The sequence below is a fragment of the Chiloscyllium punctatum genome, chromosome 7, assembly GCF_047496795.1.
Source record: "Chiloscyllium punctatum isolate Juve2018m chromosome 7, sChiPun1.3, whole genome shotgun sequence".
In the NCBI taxonomy this organism is placed as follows: Eukaryota; Metazoa; Chordata; class Chondrichthyes; order Orectolobiformes; family Hemiscylliidae; genus Chiloscyllium; species Chiloscyllium punctatum.
Genome location: NC_092745.1, coordinates 78,483,091 through 78,500,561, shown reverse-complemented (window position 1 = coordinate 78,500,561; position 17,471 = coordinate 78,483,091). Strand labels below are relative to the sequence as shown.

At 40.4% G+C, this 17,471-nt stretch overlaps 1 protein-coding gene across 13 annotated transcripts in view; it reads right to left on the bottom strand.

Moving 5' to 3' along the window:
* The window catches only part of lrrc7 (leucine rich repeat containing 7), a 617,417-nt gene that overhangs the window by 384,665 nt on the left and 215,281 nt on the right, over positions 1-17,471 (bottom strand). For all 13 annotated transcript variants that reach the window (XM_072574143.1, XM_072574142.1, XM_072574141.1 and 10 more), the window contains one exon: positions 13,329-13,421. The gene's annotated coding sequence lies outside the window, so the exon portion shown is untranslated. The remainder of the gene's footprint in view (positions 1-13,328; positions 13,422-17,471) is intronic.

Genomic DNA, 17,471 nt, shown 5'->3' with positions numbered 1-17,471 from the left:
GGTGTCACATTCAGAAGCTCAAACATAGAGAAATATAGATCAGCATGCAGAATGTACCTTGACGGGAGTAGCAAAAATTTCACAGCAGCTTTGACTAGAACTGACTAATATGTAGTAGGTCAGGTCAATACATTAGGGCAACAAAAGTGAACCTGTGGAGGTTTGAGTGGTTACTCAGATTTTGAGAAACTTGAAAAGATCAATGTATTCTGACACTTGACATCCCTGGTTGTCAGTTGTTGAAAAATGAATACTTACATGACAGCATTCCAGTTAAAAAAAAGCTCCAGGGGTCCTGCTTTCTGCATGGATAGTTTCACAAGAAGGTTGGGTACATAGTTTGATACATTGGTCCAGAACATTACATTTGAATAATTCTGTACTAAGTCATTTCTGGGATTAAATTTTGTACGTCTTTACAAAGAAAGATAGCTTGGACTATATATCTTTTTGAGTTCATTTATCCAAGAATTTCAAATATCAAAGAAGATACAAAGTTGTGGTATCCAGTGAAGGAAAAAAATGTTGATTCTAGAATAGAGCGGTGCTGGAAAAGCACAGCAGCTCAGGCAGCATCCGAGGAGTAGGAAAATCGACGTTTCGGGCAAAAGCCCTTTATCAGGAATAGAGGCAGAGTGCCTGAAGGGTGGAGAGATCTATTCCTGATGAAGGGATTTTGCCCGAAACGTCGATTTTCCTGCGGTCCTCGGATGCTGCCTGAACTGCTGTGCTTTTCCAGCTCCACTCTAATCTAGAATCTGGTTTCCAGCATCTGCAGTCCTTGTTTTTACCTAGAAAAAAATGTTGAGTCCATAGATTTTTGTTTAAACAGAAATATAAGTTATTTGTTTCCATTTGCATGCTGCTACATTTCCACCAAGCAATCTGAGTCTCGACAAAAACAAAAATAAAAAGATGTGTCCTCTCATCCTCTAAGGATTTTAGGGTCGCCTTGGTTTTTCCAAAAGACTAGATTCCCTACAGGGTGAAAACAGGCCCTTCAGCCCAACAAGTCCACACTGACCCTTTGAAGAGTAACCCGTCCAGATCCATTTCTCTCTGACTAACGCACTTAACACAATGGGCAATTTAGCATGACCAATTCACCTGACCTGCACATCTTTGGACTATGGGAGGAAACTGGAGCAAACCTGTGCAGACACAGGGAGAATGTACAAACTCCACATAGACAGTTGCCTGAGGCAGGAGTCAAACCCGGGTCCCTGGTGCTGTGAGGCAACAGTGCTAACCACTGAGCCACCATGTTGCCCAACAATCAAACATCAATGAAAGAAATTGTGGATTGAGTTGAGTTATCAAAAATTTATTTCAGACAACTATGTAACAAGAAATGCTGTTAAATATCAAACCTATGACCTGGGTCATTTGGCAATTGGATAGCAAAACAAAAGTGCAGTTCTTGGGTGTTTCTTTTGCTCATACTCTGCAGATGTCTGGAAATGTGTGTAAAGAAAAAGCTGAACAAAATTTATCATTGTTAAAACAACAACTGATGAAAGTTAATTTTTAAAAATGTAAGGTGCTATGCATAGGATGAAAAAATGGATGGTAGGAATACTCTATTAATGTTGATGAAAAGAAATCAGTCTTAATAGACTCAATGTTAAATATGTTCAGCCATTGATCATGACAGCTGGAAGAATATTGAAGTACCTAACAAGACAGGAGACTATAAGTTCGAAGGGGTAGTGATCAAAATGCAACTAGACTACTGTGTCCAGTTGAGGTTAATAAGACAAAACAAGGAGGGTAACTGCAGACTGAAATGTGGAGAACCACCAGGCTGATCATCATTATCATCAGCAGCAGTGATTGTCCCTTAATTCAAGGATGATGTCTACTCAGGGGCACAAGTTTCTGTGAAGGATCGTGTGACAGGCCATTCTTGTTTCTAGATCTTTAGGCATATGAGGCAGATGTCCCACAAGATAATGAAATCCAGAGTGCAGGATGTACTGCCACTTCTTTCCTTTTCTGCCTCATTCTGCTTTGTCATTTGCATGTGGATTAAGGAATGATGCAGCTTAATCGATGAATTGCCACCATTGAAAAACCGGTAGCAAGATCCTCCTAGTCATAAATGTCGATGTTCCTTTGTTTCAGTGAGAATTTCATTGTGTCTTTGTTGTGTTTTATTTGTTCTCCTTTGGAACAAATGAAAGTTGAAGGCGTATACTTTAAGAGAGAGTGAATGCTGTTCTGAACTGAAAGCTTACAAACACTTGTTATGACTAGATAGTAGTCCCAGAGTGTACTGAAAAACTGAAAATATGTAGCATTTGGCTGTGAAATGGATACCTGAGTTTTGGTGGCCGTTTTGACAACAATTCAAATTTAGCCAGCCAATCAGTTTAAATTATGCCCCAGGATACTAAAACCCAGTCGCGTTTGAATTTATTGTTTTACCAACATCAAACCAATGATGTGATCCAATGTTGGGGATATAAAAAATGTGGACATTTTAAAAAATGGAGAGAGAACAACTGCCATCAAGACAGACACAAGAAATTTGGAAATCACTCTCTATCAAAGGTACCTATTCATATGAAACATTCTCGCAGTAAAAAGAAAGAAGATTACCCAGGGAATTCAGCAGCCAGAAGAGTAGAGCCACAGAACATGACAGTGCCTATGTGGCTTTGATATTAAGTTGGTGTAATTTTAACAAGCATCTTATTAGAATAGCATATTATTGTGGAGTTGGAGGCAGGTAGTAAGCAGTTAAGAGAAAGGGGGCTTCGAGTTGTGATAGTTGTTGTTTAGTGTTCACTTTTAGAGTTAAAAAATATATTGATGTTATTTTCTTTAAATAGTGGAATTTAGGAGCACTCTGTCACTCATAATTCAACAGATTACGAGACGAGGTGAGCTTTTCTGGGTGTTTGGTTTAATTAAGAGAAGAGTTCACCACTGTGTCGTAACACAAGACTTGAACTCAAAGGTTGTGAGGCTGCAAGAATCTGAGAGAGAAAGCAGAAAGATAGAGGCAACTAGTCGTGCATCTCGAGGAAACAAAAAAAATCGCTAACTGTGTGAAATGTGTATTGGAGCTTACAATAAGATTAAAGAGACTGAATTCATGAAGATTTGAGTGAAATAATTGATTTCTTTAGCTTGGCAGAGGCAAGAAGCTCCAATTTGTCCTTCGCCATGAAGATCAGATTGAAAATTAGAAGCCTTCCAAATGGAAAAGGAGAAAAGAAGCAAGACACCAGAAGCAGAGAATGGTCTTAGACTGTTTCCTAGAAAATTAAATGCCTACTTCAGAGACAGAGCAAAGTATAATCTTGGGAAACATTTTAAATATTCTTAAAAGTTAAATAGGGGTCTATTTTCTATTAACTACCCAATGTTTGATAATAATGCTTTTAGTCTGTTTACAGTAAAAGTCTGAAACCTAAAATCTTGTAACGTGATCCCTGTAATCCACCATAGAGTCATACAGCCCAGAAACAGACCCTTCAGTCCAATTCGCCCATGCTGATCAAATTTCCCAAACTTAACTAATCCTACTTGGCTGCATTTGGCCCACATCCCTCTAAACCTATTCATGTACCTATCCAAAAGTCTTTTCAACTGTACCTCTGACAGTTCATTCTACATCCAAATCACCCATTGTGTGAAAAGGTTTCCCCTCAAGTCCCTCTTAAACCTTATTTCCTCTCACCTTAAAAATATGTCCCCTAGATTTGAACTCCCCCACCACCAAAGAAAAGATTGTTGCCATTCACCTTATCTATGCCTTTCATGATTTTATAAACCTCTAAAAGGTCACCTCACAACCTCCTACACTCCAGTGAAAACAATCCTAGCCTTTCCAGCCTCTCCCTATAACTCAAACTCTCCATTCCCACCAACATCTTGATAAATCTTTTTTGAACCCACTCCAATTTAATAATAGCAAGGCAACTAGAACTTAACATAGTATACCAAACATAGCCTTATCAATATCCTGTACAATCTCAACATGATGTTCCAACTCTAGATTCAATGGTCTGAGCAATGAGGGCCAAGCGTGCTAAATGGCTTCTTAACCACCCTGTCTACCTGTGACACAACTGTCAAAGAATTGTGTATCTGAAGCCTTAGGCTGATAGGCCCTATCATTAACTGTATAAGTCCTGCTCTTGTTCATTTTACCAAACTGCAATACTTCACATTTATCCAAAATAAATTCTATATCCCACTCCTCGGTCCATCAGCCCAATTGATCAAGATCCCTTAGATAACCTCTTCACTGTCAACTATACCACCAATTTTGTGTCATCTGCAAACTTAATTCAAATAAGTTTTTGATCTTTATGGGATCATAATAATAGCTTTGCACTTCTTGATCAAGATGCTACATCATAATTGTGTAGTGACAGTTCTTGCATTTGGCCCACATCCCTCTAAACCTATTCATGTACCAATCCATGAATTTATTGGTGAATTTATAATTTATACACACACATATCCAAATTAGAACAGCCTGTGGCTTGGGAGGGAAATGTAACTTGTCACTTTTCAGCTGTGCCTGAATGGTATTCTTGCTGCATGTGGGCCTACATTAGGCTTTATTATCTGAAGGTTTGCAAATAGAAACAAACATTGTAAAATCATCAGCAAAAATCTCAGCTTCTGACGTAATGATGGAGGGAAAATCATGGATGAAATAGCTGAAAATGTTGGGCCTAGGACACTATCCTGAGAAGCATCTGCTGCAATGACATAGGGCTAAACCGCTAGGCTTCAACAACAACTATTTAACCAAAAACCTTGACACAAATAATTAGAAGTAGATTTTAACAAACTGACACACTAACTTGTCTATTTTTCTTTTACATTCTAATCAATTACCACATATTCCAAACATTTTCTACCTACAAACCTTCAAAAGATATAAATTTTTTGTTGGTTCTAACAATAGAGGAGTAGAGGCACTAATCTATTTAAAATAGGACTTTTTCCCTGGAGTGTCAGAGGCTGAGAGGTGACCTTATAGAGGTTTACAAAATTATGAGGGGCATGGATAGGGTAAATAGACAAAGTCTTTTCCCTGGGGTCGGGGAGTCCAGAACTAGAGGGCATAGGTTTAGGGTGAGAGGGGAAAGATATAAAAGAGACCTAAGGGGCAACTTTTTCACACAGAGAGTGGTACATGTATGGAATCAGCTGCCAGAGAAAGTGGTGGAGGCTGGCACAATTGCAACATTTTAGAGGCATTTGGATGTGTATATGAATAGGAAGGATTTGGAGGGATATGGGCCAGGTGCTGGCAGGTGGGACTAGATTGGGTTGGGATATCTGGTCAGCATGGACGGTTGGACCAAAGAGTCTGTTTCCATGCTGTACATCTCTATGACTCTATGACTATGACTCTCTCACAACTATTTCTGTACTAGCATAACACCAGTCAATGGAGAGTTTTCTCCAAATTGTCTTTAGTTTCAATTTTACTCAGACTGTCAGAAGCTACACTTGATTAGATGTTGGTGTGATGTCTTATCAGTCATTCTCAGCTTACCTTTCGAAGGCATTCAGTTCATTTTTTCATGTTTAGCCCGACAACAAAACAAGATCCAGAGTCAAGTAATCCAAACCAACCATTGGTGGGTAACTTATTGGTGAGTAAGTACTACATAATAATATTGTTCACAGCACATGGAATCATTTTGCTCATGATTGAGAGTGGGCTGACGGGGTGAAAATAGGCTGGCTTAGAATTATCTTGCTCTTTGTGGACAGGTGCCTGCTGCATAGGTAAGTCTTAACATGTTTCAATAGGTTGACTAAAAATATTTACACCTGAGTAATTATGTTTCAACTGGCTTACTTGATAGAGTTTTAGGTATTAAATCTGAGAGTTATTGGATCAAATCTGGTGTTGCACAATTATTGTGAGCTCTTTTGGTGCAAAGGATAGGTCCCTACCTCTGTGACATAATGTATATAAATATTTTTAATCATCCTATTCAGACCTGGGTAATTTCAATTTTTTTTTTCAGGAAAGTGCGGAGATTATGGCTCTCCAGGAATTACATGGTTAGAAGTTGTCTACTTCTACTGGCTTTTGAGATGACATACAATGAATTGAATTGCCTGAAACTTGGCATTTGTGATGGTCAGGGTTCAGGAGGAGGATGAGATGGACCATCCATTTGACAGTCCTGAATAAAAGATGAATGCAAATGCTTCAGCCTTGTCTTCTGCACATCAAAATGTTTGATGTTTGTGGAGCTTTATACCGTTGGTTGTTTAGTAGCTCATCACCATCATGACTCCAAGTGGTCACATTGATCAATTTATTGTACTTATGTCTGTCTACAGAATGTTGCTTCAACTTTTTTGGCATGTATGTTGACCTGTATTGTTGCATCACTACATTGGTGCCTTATTTCTAGGTACTTGTGATGATATTATGGCATGCTATTCTACATTCAGCAGAGGGGAGAGTGAACCCTGGGATGATGTCAGCGTTGTAGGCCCAGCAGCGAAAGATGCTGCCTGAGGATCAGCGACTTCGACATTAGTTGGGTCTGGCATAGACTGCGGCAAGGCGGTGATGGTTCTGAGCAGCTCAGAACTTGGATGTAGATGGACTTCTCTTTAAGCTATATCTTTTCAATTTTCTCTTTTTCTTAAACTATCAAAATGGCATCATATTGTGGTGATCGATGAAACCTTTTCACTGCATTTTATTGTATTTCTCACTGTAAAATACATGTGACAATAAAAATTATTCATTCATTCATTTACTCGTTTAAACAAGGTTTGTCACCTGGTTTTATGGCACTGGAAGAGTGTGGAATGTATTGAGCCATGAGATTACAGATCGCATTTGAATATTCCGTTGCTGATCTTAGTCTACAAAACTTCACGGTTACCCAGTTTGAAGCTGTTAGATCTGTTCTAAATCACAAATGCCAGGCTATGACCATCACCAATAAGAAATAATCTAACCACCACCCCTTGACAGTCAATAGTGTTACCATCACTGACTCCAACACTATCAACATCCTGGAGGTTACCATTGACCAGAAATTCGGATTTGCCACCAAATCACAGTTGCTAAAAAAGCAGGTCAGAGGCTAAGAATACTGCAGCCTCCTTACTCCTCAAAGACTGTCCACCATCTACAAGGCACAAGTCAGAACTGTGATGGAATACTCCCAGGTTGCCCAGAAGGATGCAGCTCCAACAACACTCAAGAAGCTTGACACCATCCAGGGAAAAGTAGCACACTTGATTGTTACTATATCCTCACCGTCCACCACTGACGATCGATAGCAGCAGCGTGTATGATCCATAAGATGTGCTGCAGAAATTCATCAAAACTCCTTAGACAGCACCTTCCAAATATATGACCACTCCCATCTAGTAGGCCAAGGGTAGCAGATACATGGGAACACCACTACCTTCAAGTTTCCCTCCAAGCCACTCACCATCCTGACTTGGAAATATTTGTTGTTCCTTCACTGTCACTGGGTCAATATCTTGGAATTCCCTGCAAAATGGTCAACCAACAGCAGGTGGACTGCAGCTCACTACCACCTTCTCAAGGGCAAACAGGGATCAGCAATAAATACTGGTCAGCCAGCAATACCCACATCCCACAAATGAATTTTTTAAAAATTTATTTTATATGGTGGTGGTAACACCGACACTACAAGGATGTCTTAAATGAAAATGTAGCACTTACAGTCACGGAGACGTAGAGCACAGAAACAGACACTTCCGTCCAACTTGTCCATGCCGACCAGATATCCTAAATTAATCTAATCCTGCTTGCCAGCACTCGACCCAGATCCCTCATTCATATACCCATTCAGTTGTCTTTTAAATGTTGCAATTGTACCAGGCTCCATCACTTTCTCCAGCAACTCATTCCATACACGCACCACCCTCCGCGCGAGAAAGCTGCCCCTTTGGTACCTTTTAAATTTTTCGCTCTCACCTTAAATATATACCCTCTAATTCTGGATTCCCCCACTATGGGAAAAGACCTTACCTATTTACTGTATCCATCCCCCTCATGATTTTATATACCACTATAAAGTCACACCCCAGCCTCTGACATTCCAGAGAAAACAGCCCCATTTCTGAACCCTTTCAAGTTCCACAACATCCTTCTGAGAGGAGGGAGACCAGAATTGCAAACAATATTTCAAAAGTGGCCTACCCAATGTCCTGTACAGCCTCAACATGCCCTCCCAACTCCTGTACTCAATGCACTGACCAGTAAAGGAAAGCATACCAATTGCCTTCCTCACTATCCTATTTGCGACTCCACTTTCAAGGACCTATGAACCTGCCCTCCGAGGTTTCTTTGTTCAGCAATATTCCTGAGGACCTTACCATTAAGGTGGAGAAGTCCTGCCCTGATTTGCCTTTCCAAAATGCAGCACCTTATATTTACCTAAATGAAACTCCATCTGTCACTCCTCAGCCCATTGGACCATCCGATCAAGGTCCCATTGCATTCTGAGGTAACCTTTTTTGTTGTCCACTACACTTCCAGTTTCGGTGTCATCTGCAAACTTATTAACTATACGTCCTATGTTCGCATCCAATTCATTTATATAAATGTTGAAAAGCAGTGGACGCAACACTGATCCTTGTGGCACACCACTGGTCACAGGCCTCCAGTATGAAAAGCAACCTTCTATTGCCACCCTCTGTCTTCTATCTGTGAGCCAGTTCTATATTCAAATGGTTAGTTCCACTGCATTCCACCTGATCTAACCTTGTTCACCAGTCTACCATGAGGAACGTTATCGAATGACTTACTGAAGTCCGTACAGATCACATCCACAGTTCTGTCCTCATCAATCCTCTTTGTTACTTCGTCAAAAACCAAATTAGGTTATTGAGACACGATTGCCACCAACCAACTCCACAACTCTGTTGCTGAATACTTCAACTCCCCCGCCCACTCCAACAAGGACATGCAGGTCCTCAGTCTCCTCCATCGCCAAACCCTACCGCCCGACACTGGAGGACGAATGCCTCATCTTCCACCTTGGGACCCTGCAACCACATGGGATCAACGTGGATTTCACCATTTTCCTTATTTCCCCTCCCCCCACATTACCTTAGCCCCAAGCCTCGAACTCAGCACCGCCCTCTTGACCTTTCCAATCTATCCACTCCACCCTGCTCTCCAACCTATACCTTCTCCCCCACCTTCATCTACCTATCTCATTCTCAGCTACCTTCCCCCCAACCCCACCCCCTCCCATTTATCTCTCAGCCCCCCTGGTCCACAAGCCTCATTCCTGATGAAGGGCTTATGCCTGAAACGTCAATTCTCCTTCTCCTTGGATGCTGCCTGGCCTGCTGCACTTTTCCAGCACCACACTCTCGACTCTGATCTCCAGCGTCTGCAGGCCTCACTTTCTCCTAAATTATTCTCATGCACAAAGTCGAGTTGACTATCCATAATCAGTCCTTGCCTTTCCAAATACATGTAAATCCTGTCCCACAGGATTCCCTTCAAAAACTTGCCCACCACTGATGTCAGGCTGACTGGTCTGTAGTTCCTTTTCCTTATCAATAGTGGCACAACATTAGCTAACCTCCTGTCTTCTGGCAACTCGCCTGTGTCTACCAGTGATACAAATATCTTAGGAAGGTGCCCAGCAATAACCTCCCTACCTTCCCAGAGAGTTCTAGGGTACATCTGATCAGGTCCCAGGGATATATCCACCTTCATGTGTTTTAAGGTGTCCAGCACCATCTCCTCAGTAATATGGACATTTTTCAAGATGTAAGTATTTACTTCCCCAAGTTTTCTATCTTCCATCTCCTTCTCCACAGTAAACACTGATGCAAAATAATTGTTTAGTATCTCCCCAACCTCCCACAGTTCCACACATAGGCAGACTTGCTGATCTTTAAAGGGCCCTATTTTCTCCTTAGTTACTCTTTTTCCCTTGATGTATTTGTTGAATCCCTTTGAATTCTCCTTAACCTTATTTGCCAAAGCTATCTCATGTCCCTTTTTGCCCTCCTCAAGTATACTCTTACTGCCTTTATACTCTTTGAGGGATTCACTTGATCTCTGCTGTCAATATCTGACATATGCTTCATTCTTTTTTTTTGTCCAGAACCTCAATACCTCTGGTCATCCAGCATTCTCTACACATACCAGCCTTGTCTTTCACCCTAACAGAGACGTACTGTCTCTGAATTATCCTTATCTTATTTTTGAAGACTTCCCATTTTCCAGACATTCCTTTATTTGCAAACATCACTCCCCCACCACCCACCCCAGTCAGCTTTTGAAAGTTCTTGCCTAATACCATCAAAATTGGCTCTCCTCCAATTTAGAACTTTAACTTTTAGATCCAGTCTATCCTTTTCCATCACTATTTTAGGACTAATAGAATTATGATCACTGGTCCCAAAGTGCTCCCTGAGTGACAGCTTAGTCACCTGCCCTGCCTTACTTTCCAAGAGTAGATCAAGTTTTGCACCTTCTCTAGTAGGTACGTCCACGTACTGAATCAGAAAATTTTCTTGTACACACTTAACAAATTCTTCTCCAACTAAGCCCTTAACACAATGGCAGTACGAGTCCATATTTGGCAAGTTAACATCCCCTACCATTACCGCCTGATTATTCTTACTTCACCTCCACAAAGACAATGCACTGGACACTCCTTCAATGCTGTTCTGCTTTTTGTGAACAGGCATGTGCTGCATAGGTCATTGATAGATATACATGCCAAAATTAAATTGGTGAAGATGAAATCAAGCAGTTTTATTCTCCTGTTTAATTTTAATTATCATTGACCCAGTATGACAGCTATTTCCTCCAGGATAGCAGTGTTGACCCAAGTCACTCTTAGTGATGGACACTGAAGCCCACTTTCAACAAGAGACCTGGAACCCTGTTGATTCAGGGTCCAGTAGCTTATGATCTGGTGTCACTACTTAGCTTCTTCACATATGCTCAGTAGGTACTCCCAAAAAGAGATTGTTAATAGTTAATCCTTTACTACAAATGTCCACCCATTCCCCTGCCTTAGTCTATATTCTCACTGACGATGTATACAATTACAGAATTTTCGACATTCTCCAACCTCCACCACATACACACAGAGGGAAAAATCTGAAGGACTGTTTTACAAATTTCCTCAATGTTCCTTTGAAGGTTTTAGAGAGCTAGTGCATGCCAAATTGCCTCTCTGAGGATCTTCAGCCCCGATCTCAGTCACTATTGGTGGTGTTGTCATAGTTAGCTCCTGAGGATTAGGGTATGTAGCCTATTCTGCTACTAGTTTCTTTTCATCAGTTCATCTTTTTTCAGCAAAATCCATATTCCTTTGAATAAGGCCATTCGGTGTTTTGACAATGTACATAATTCTGCTTGAAGGGACTAGACCAACACTGTGCTTTTGTGCTGCTGATCCCCAAATCACAAACAAATGCCTTCTTTCAATATAGTTGGTTGTAAGCCTCAGGTAATTCAGAGTCAATTTCAGTGGTGTAGTTTAGGATCACATGTAACCCAGAGCTGGTAAGGACAGCAGATTTCTTTCCATAAAGATCTAGTTGGATATTTAAGACAATCCAGTTGTATCATGGTTATCATTACTGAGATTTACTTGCTATCCCAGATTTACTTCATACAATCAAACTCACCAGTGGCCATGGTGGGATTTGAATTTGTGCTTCTTGGTTTTAGTTCAAACCTCTTGATAACACGATGTTACCATACCAGAGTATGCATGCATTCAATACTTTCTCCATCAAATTTTGAAATCATACAAAATGCTTTTTAAATGTTCTTTTGTGTCTACATGTTCACACCTGATACTTGTACAGTAACATATTTTTAAAATGCTAACCTTTCATTCTTGGGTCACAGCTTCCAATTAACTTGATCGTCAGTTTTCCACATTCAGAAGGATCACTACGTGAAGGAACACAAAATGTCTTTTCTCCCCTCACCACTGGCATTACAAGGGACAGAGCAAGATACAACAGAACAGTTGCTGGTGTAAATTGTACACTTAAAGTTGTCTGAAAAGAGTGCTAGAAGTGAGTGATATTGCTGCACGCCTGACCACATACTACATTAAAACTATTCCTTGACTCAAACAAAAAGCAGTACAGCACAGGAATAGGACCTTTAGCCCACCAAAGCTGTACCGACATATGGCATCCTTCCTATACTAAAAACAACTTGCCTCTGAATGGTCTGTATCCTTCTAATCCCTCCTATTCATCTATCTGTCAAGTTGTCTCTCTCAAACATTGCTATTGTATCTGCTTCTACCACCTCCTCTGGCAGCCACTCCAGGCACTTACTACCCACTGTATAAAAATCTTGGATCTCATGTCTCCTTTAAATTGTCCTCCTTTTACCTTAAAACTATACCCCCTAGTAACTGACATTTCTAAAAACTGAAATAACTACAGTTGCTGGAAATGAGAAACAAATACAAAAACAGAAATTTCTGGGAAAACTCAGCAGGTCTGGCAGCATCTGTGGGAAGAAAACAGAGTTATCATTTCAAGTTTAGTGATCCTTCTTCAGAACTCGAACTCAAAACGTTAATGATAATTGATATTTTTACCCTAGAAAAAAGACTCTGGACAACTTTTGGTTTGTTTTCCCTTCAAAGTCTGAGGCTGTGGGACAACCTGATAAAAATTATGGGAAGCATGGATAGTCAGAGTCTCCTTATATCTAATATCCTCCACACCAGGCAATATCCTGGTATATGACTATTTGCTGTTGTCCCTATATTATACACTACCGATATTTATTTTCCTTCTGTGGTAGAACTAACCTTTTAGAAATCATGATATTTCTACTGTAATTTGCCAACCTACGCTTACCAGTTTAATATTGTCAACTTAGTGATAGTTTTTGCTGTGGATGTGGACCACACGGACAGAGGTCAGAATTCTTCAAAACTATCTTCACAGATGAGTCTTACAGCTGTCAATCAGAGCAGACATTTATCCTGGTATTCTAGCCTGGATATCACCAAAATGAAAAGACAATGTTCAAACACACTGCATTACCTTCTTCATGCTCAAAAATTTGATAAATTCATTTTCTTAATATAGTCAGAAAATTTGAAAGATTGGTTAAGAACATCAACCAAGCTTTACTTTTTGAATAACAACCAAATTAATGCAAAATAAGTTTTGTGCACAAAAGGCTAGGCTGAAAGCAGCCATGGAACTATCCACTTTTATAAAGAAAGATTTATGTGCAATGACATGAGATTTTTCAAGGATATTCTTGGCATGGAGTCATTTTTAAGTCCAAAGGATGAATGTTCGAATACAACTTTTTTTACTCTTACCATACGATGGGATGAGTTTACTCGTCGGGCACACTCTTCTTCAACTATTGACAAGTTGACTTGACCATAGGCCGCCCTTTCCTGGTTTCAATGCTGAAAAATAGATCAAAAGTTGACAATCTTCAGTTCTTTGTCATTTGTTTTTTGAAATTCAACCTTTAAAAACATCAAAAATGTAAAGTATCTTAAATATTCCTTTGTATCAAAAATATGTTATTGGTGACATAACAAAAACTGACCAGACAACAGTCCAACGAATAACTTAGCAGGCAACAGTCAGTAACCAGAACTGGCTGCGGAGGGTCTTGATACCCATGGTTCATTGCCTATCATGATGCACTAAAGGTAAGGTGGTTAAAGCAGGTGTTTACAGTTGTTTAGGAAACAATGATATGAGAAAGGCAGCTCTTGTGATGCAGTGGTAGTATCCTTATCTTTGAGCCAAGAAATCCAGGTTCAAATTGGCCAACGATTGGCATCGTTGATTTGGGGAATTCCAGAGATTCCGGTGTACCTGCTGTACACATATGCAGTGGTGAAGGCAATGGCCTAGTGGTATTCTCATTAGGCTGTTAATTCTGAGATCTAAGTAATAATATGGGGACTCAGGTTCAAATCCTGCCATGGCAGATGGTGGAACTTGAATTCAATAAATATCTGAAATTGAGAGTCTAAATCATAGCCATGAACCCATTGTCAATGTTCAGGAAAAAAAAACTCATCTGGCTCACTAATTCCCTTTTGGGAAGGAAACTGCCATCCTTACCTGGTCCAGCCAACATGTGATTCCAGACCCTCTGCAATATGGTTGACTCTTAACTGCCCAATAGGCAATAAATGCTGGCCTAGCCAACAATGCCCATGTCCCATTAATAAATAAAAAAATCTCTGAACAAGTTCATTAGAAAATATGTGACATGAGAATTATTAACGCATAGTACCACACTGGAATACAGAGGACTCTGAGGTTTTTTAAAAACCACAATGGGAAAGAGGAGAGAAGACTTGCAACAAAAGTGTCTAAGAAGTGCCATCACTGACTAAGCTGAAGGTCCAGAAGGACATAGTTGACACTTGGGTCAATGCCAGTGATAAGGAAAACAATGGGGGGGGGGGGAAGTAATGGACCTTATTCTCACCAACCTGCCTGCTGTAGATGTCTGGAGTAGTGGTGCTGGAAAAGCACAGCAGTTCAGGCAGCATCCAAGGAGCAGTAAAATTGACGTTCCGGGCAAAAGCCCTTCATTCCTGATGAAGGGCTTTTGCCCGAAACGTTGATTTTTTTGCTCCTCGGATGCTGCCTGAACTGCTGTGCTTTTCCAGCACCACTAATCCAGAATCTGGTTTCCAGCATCTGCAGTCATTGTTTTTACCTGCTGTAGATGTGTCTGTTAATGACAGTATTGGTGGTAAAAGCAACCACTGCATGATCCTTCTGGTGACAAAATCCCAACTTCATATTGAAAATACCCTCTGTCATGTTCTGTAGCATTATCACTGTGCTAAAAATGCTTAGGATAAACCTTGAACCAATCTAACAACTCCATACTGGGCATCCACAAGGTGATGTAGGCATCATCATCAGCAGAATTATATGCATCTGTAACCTCAGGGCTGCCAAATCCATCACCTGCTATTACAATCATGCAAATAGATCAACTCTGATTCAAGGAAGTGTGTTGCAGGGCATGTCAGAGTCAACAACAAACCTAAGTAAAAGTTAGATATTAACCTGGTGAAGCTACAACACAGGACTCCTTCCATGCCAAACAGCAAATGCAGCAAATAATTGACAGAATTAAGCAATCGCATAATGAATGGAACAGCTCTGCAGTTCTGGCACATTCTGCCGTGAATGGCTATGGGCAAATAAACATCTAACAGGAGGGAGGTGGCTCCAAACCTCCCAATCCTCAATGATGGATCAGCCCAAAACATGAGTGCAAACGACCAGGCCAAAGTATCTGCAACTACAATTGCCAAGTGGATGATCAGTCTCTGGAATTCCCCAACATCAAAGATGCCAACCGTTGGCCAATTTGATTCACTCCAAGAAACAGCTAAAGGTATTAGATACTCTAAAGGCTATAGGCTCTGACAACTTAATAGCAATAGTTTTGAAGATTTGTCCTCTAGAACTAGCTGTCCTGTCGCGAAGTTATTCTAGGGCAGTGTAAACAGCAATGTGAAGAATTGCTCAGGAATGTTCTTTTCACAAAAAGCAGAACAAATTAAACCTGGCCAGTTATCAAACCATCAGCCCCCTCTTGATCATCAGCAAAGTGTTGGAAAGAATTACTGACAATGTAATGAAGTAGAACTTAAAGACAGCAACTTTCTCATTGTTGCTCAGTTTAGGTTTAACCAGGTTTAGACTTCATTATGGCCTGGTACAATGTGAACAAAAGAGCTGAATTGGAGAGATTAGTGTGAATGACAACACTTAACATTAAGGCAGTATTTGACCAAGAGTCACAGCAAGGAACCTTCACAAATCAAAATCATTGGGAATTGTGGGGAATATGTGTTACTGGTTGGAATTATGTCCAGAACAATGCAAAAGGTTATGATTGTTGTAAGTAATTCATTGAGTTCCAAGACAACGCTGTAAGTATTTCTGAGGAAAGATTTTTTTTCTAATCAACCTGTTCAGAGATGTTATCACTCACCTCTGTAGCAGATGGGACTGGAATCCAGGCCTCCTGGCTAAGAGGAAAGGACACTACTTCTGCATCATAAGACCCCCTTAACTCTTAAGGGTAATGTTCTAGGCGCAACCATATTTTGCTGCTTCATCAATTACCTTCCCTCCATCATAAGCTCAGAAGTGGGATTGTTTGCTGATTGTTGTACAAGGTTCAATATCATCTATAACTCCTCAGATACCAAAAGAGTCTATGTCCATTAGATTAGTGGCAAGTGATATTTTTTTCCATATCAGTATCATGCAATGATCACCTCCAACAAAAGTGTCACCTACCATTATCCCTTGACATTCAATGGCATTATTGTTGCTGAAGCTCCCATTATCAACTTTCAAAGGATTAACATTGTTGAAAAACTAAACAGAACTGAACTAGCCATAGCAATACTGTGACTACAAGAACTGGAGAGACCAGGAATTCTGAGATGAGTAACTCACCATCTGACTCCCTAAATGCTATCCACCATGGAACAAATCAGGAGTATGATGGAATACACACCACTAGCCTGAATGAGTGCATAACCTCAAGAAACTTGACACTAGGACAATGCAACTCATTTGGTCTGCACCCCAACCATCAATTTAACATGTTCACATTCTCCACTACTGATACACCTGGCAGCAATGCACACTCCATATGATGCATTGCAGTAACTCACCAAACCTCCTTCAACACCACCTTCAACTTTGCAGTCTCGATCAGCCAGAAAGACAAGGACAGCAGATGAATGCAAAATGCATAACCTGAAGATTGACCTGCAATCCATATAACATCGTGACTTGAAACTGTGTCACCATTCCTTCAGTATGTGACTGTGTAATTAAAATATTTTATAAAGAAAGCTAATACAGCTTTTTGAAATAGCAGAGAATCATATAAAGCAAAATTCAGATGACTACTTTTATTGCTTAACTGCAAAAAGCAGAGGCTGCTAAATTGTTTGAGAATCAATCACAAAAGGAAACCTTTAGAATTGGATTAACCTATGGACAATGCAAAATAGATTATCCTTTATTGCCACAGAAGTACGGGAAAACAATGAAAAGTTTTTACAATGGCTGCCTCTAATGGCACCATCTTAGGTACAAGTATCTCGGTACAAATCTTGGACAAAGAAGAGGAATAAAAGGAAAAGTAGTAGCATTACTTACATACACCATAAGTAATTCTACTACTTTTCCTTTTATTCCTCTTTTGTGTCCAAGATTTGTACCTAGGTACTTGTACCTAAGATAGTTAAAGGGTTGCTATTCTAGTCGGTAAAGAGTTTCAAATAGCAACAGCTCAGCACATGGTCTGACTGCCCATGCCAGGCCCCAGTTCAACAACTGTCCTGCTCCGCTGCAAGCGTCTAGACCACTCTGCAACAGCACTCAGCTGCACCAAAGTAAGTTGCGCTGCTCTGGGACTCACTTCCCTGTGCATTGCTCTGGGACTC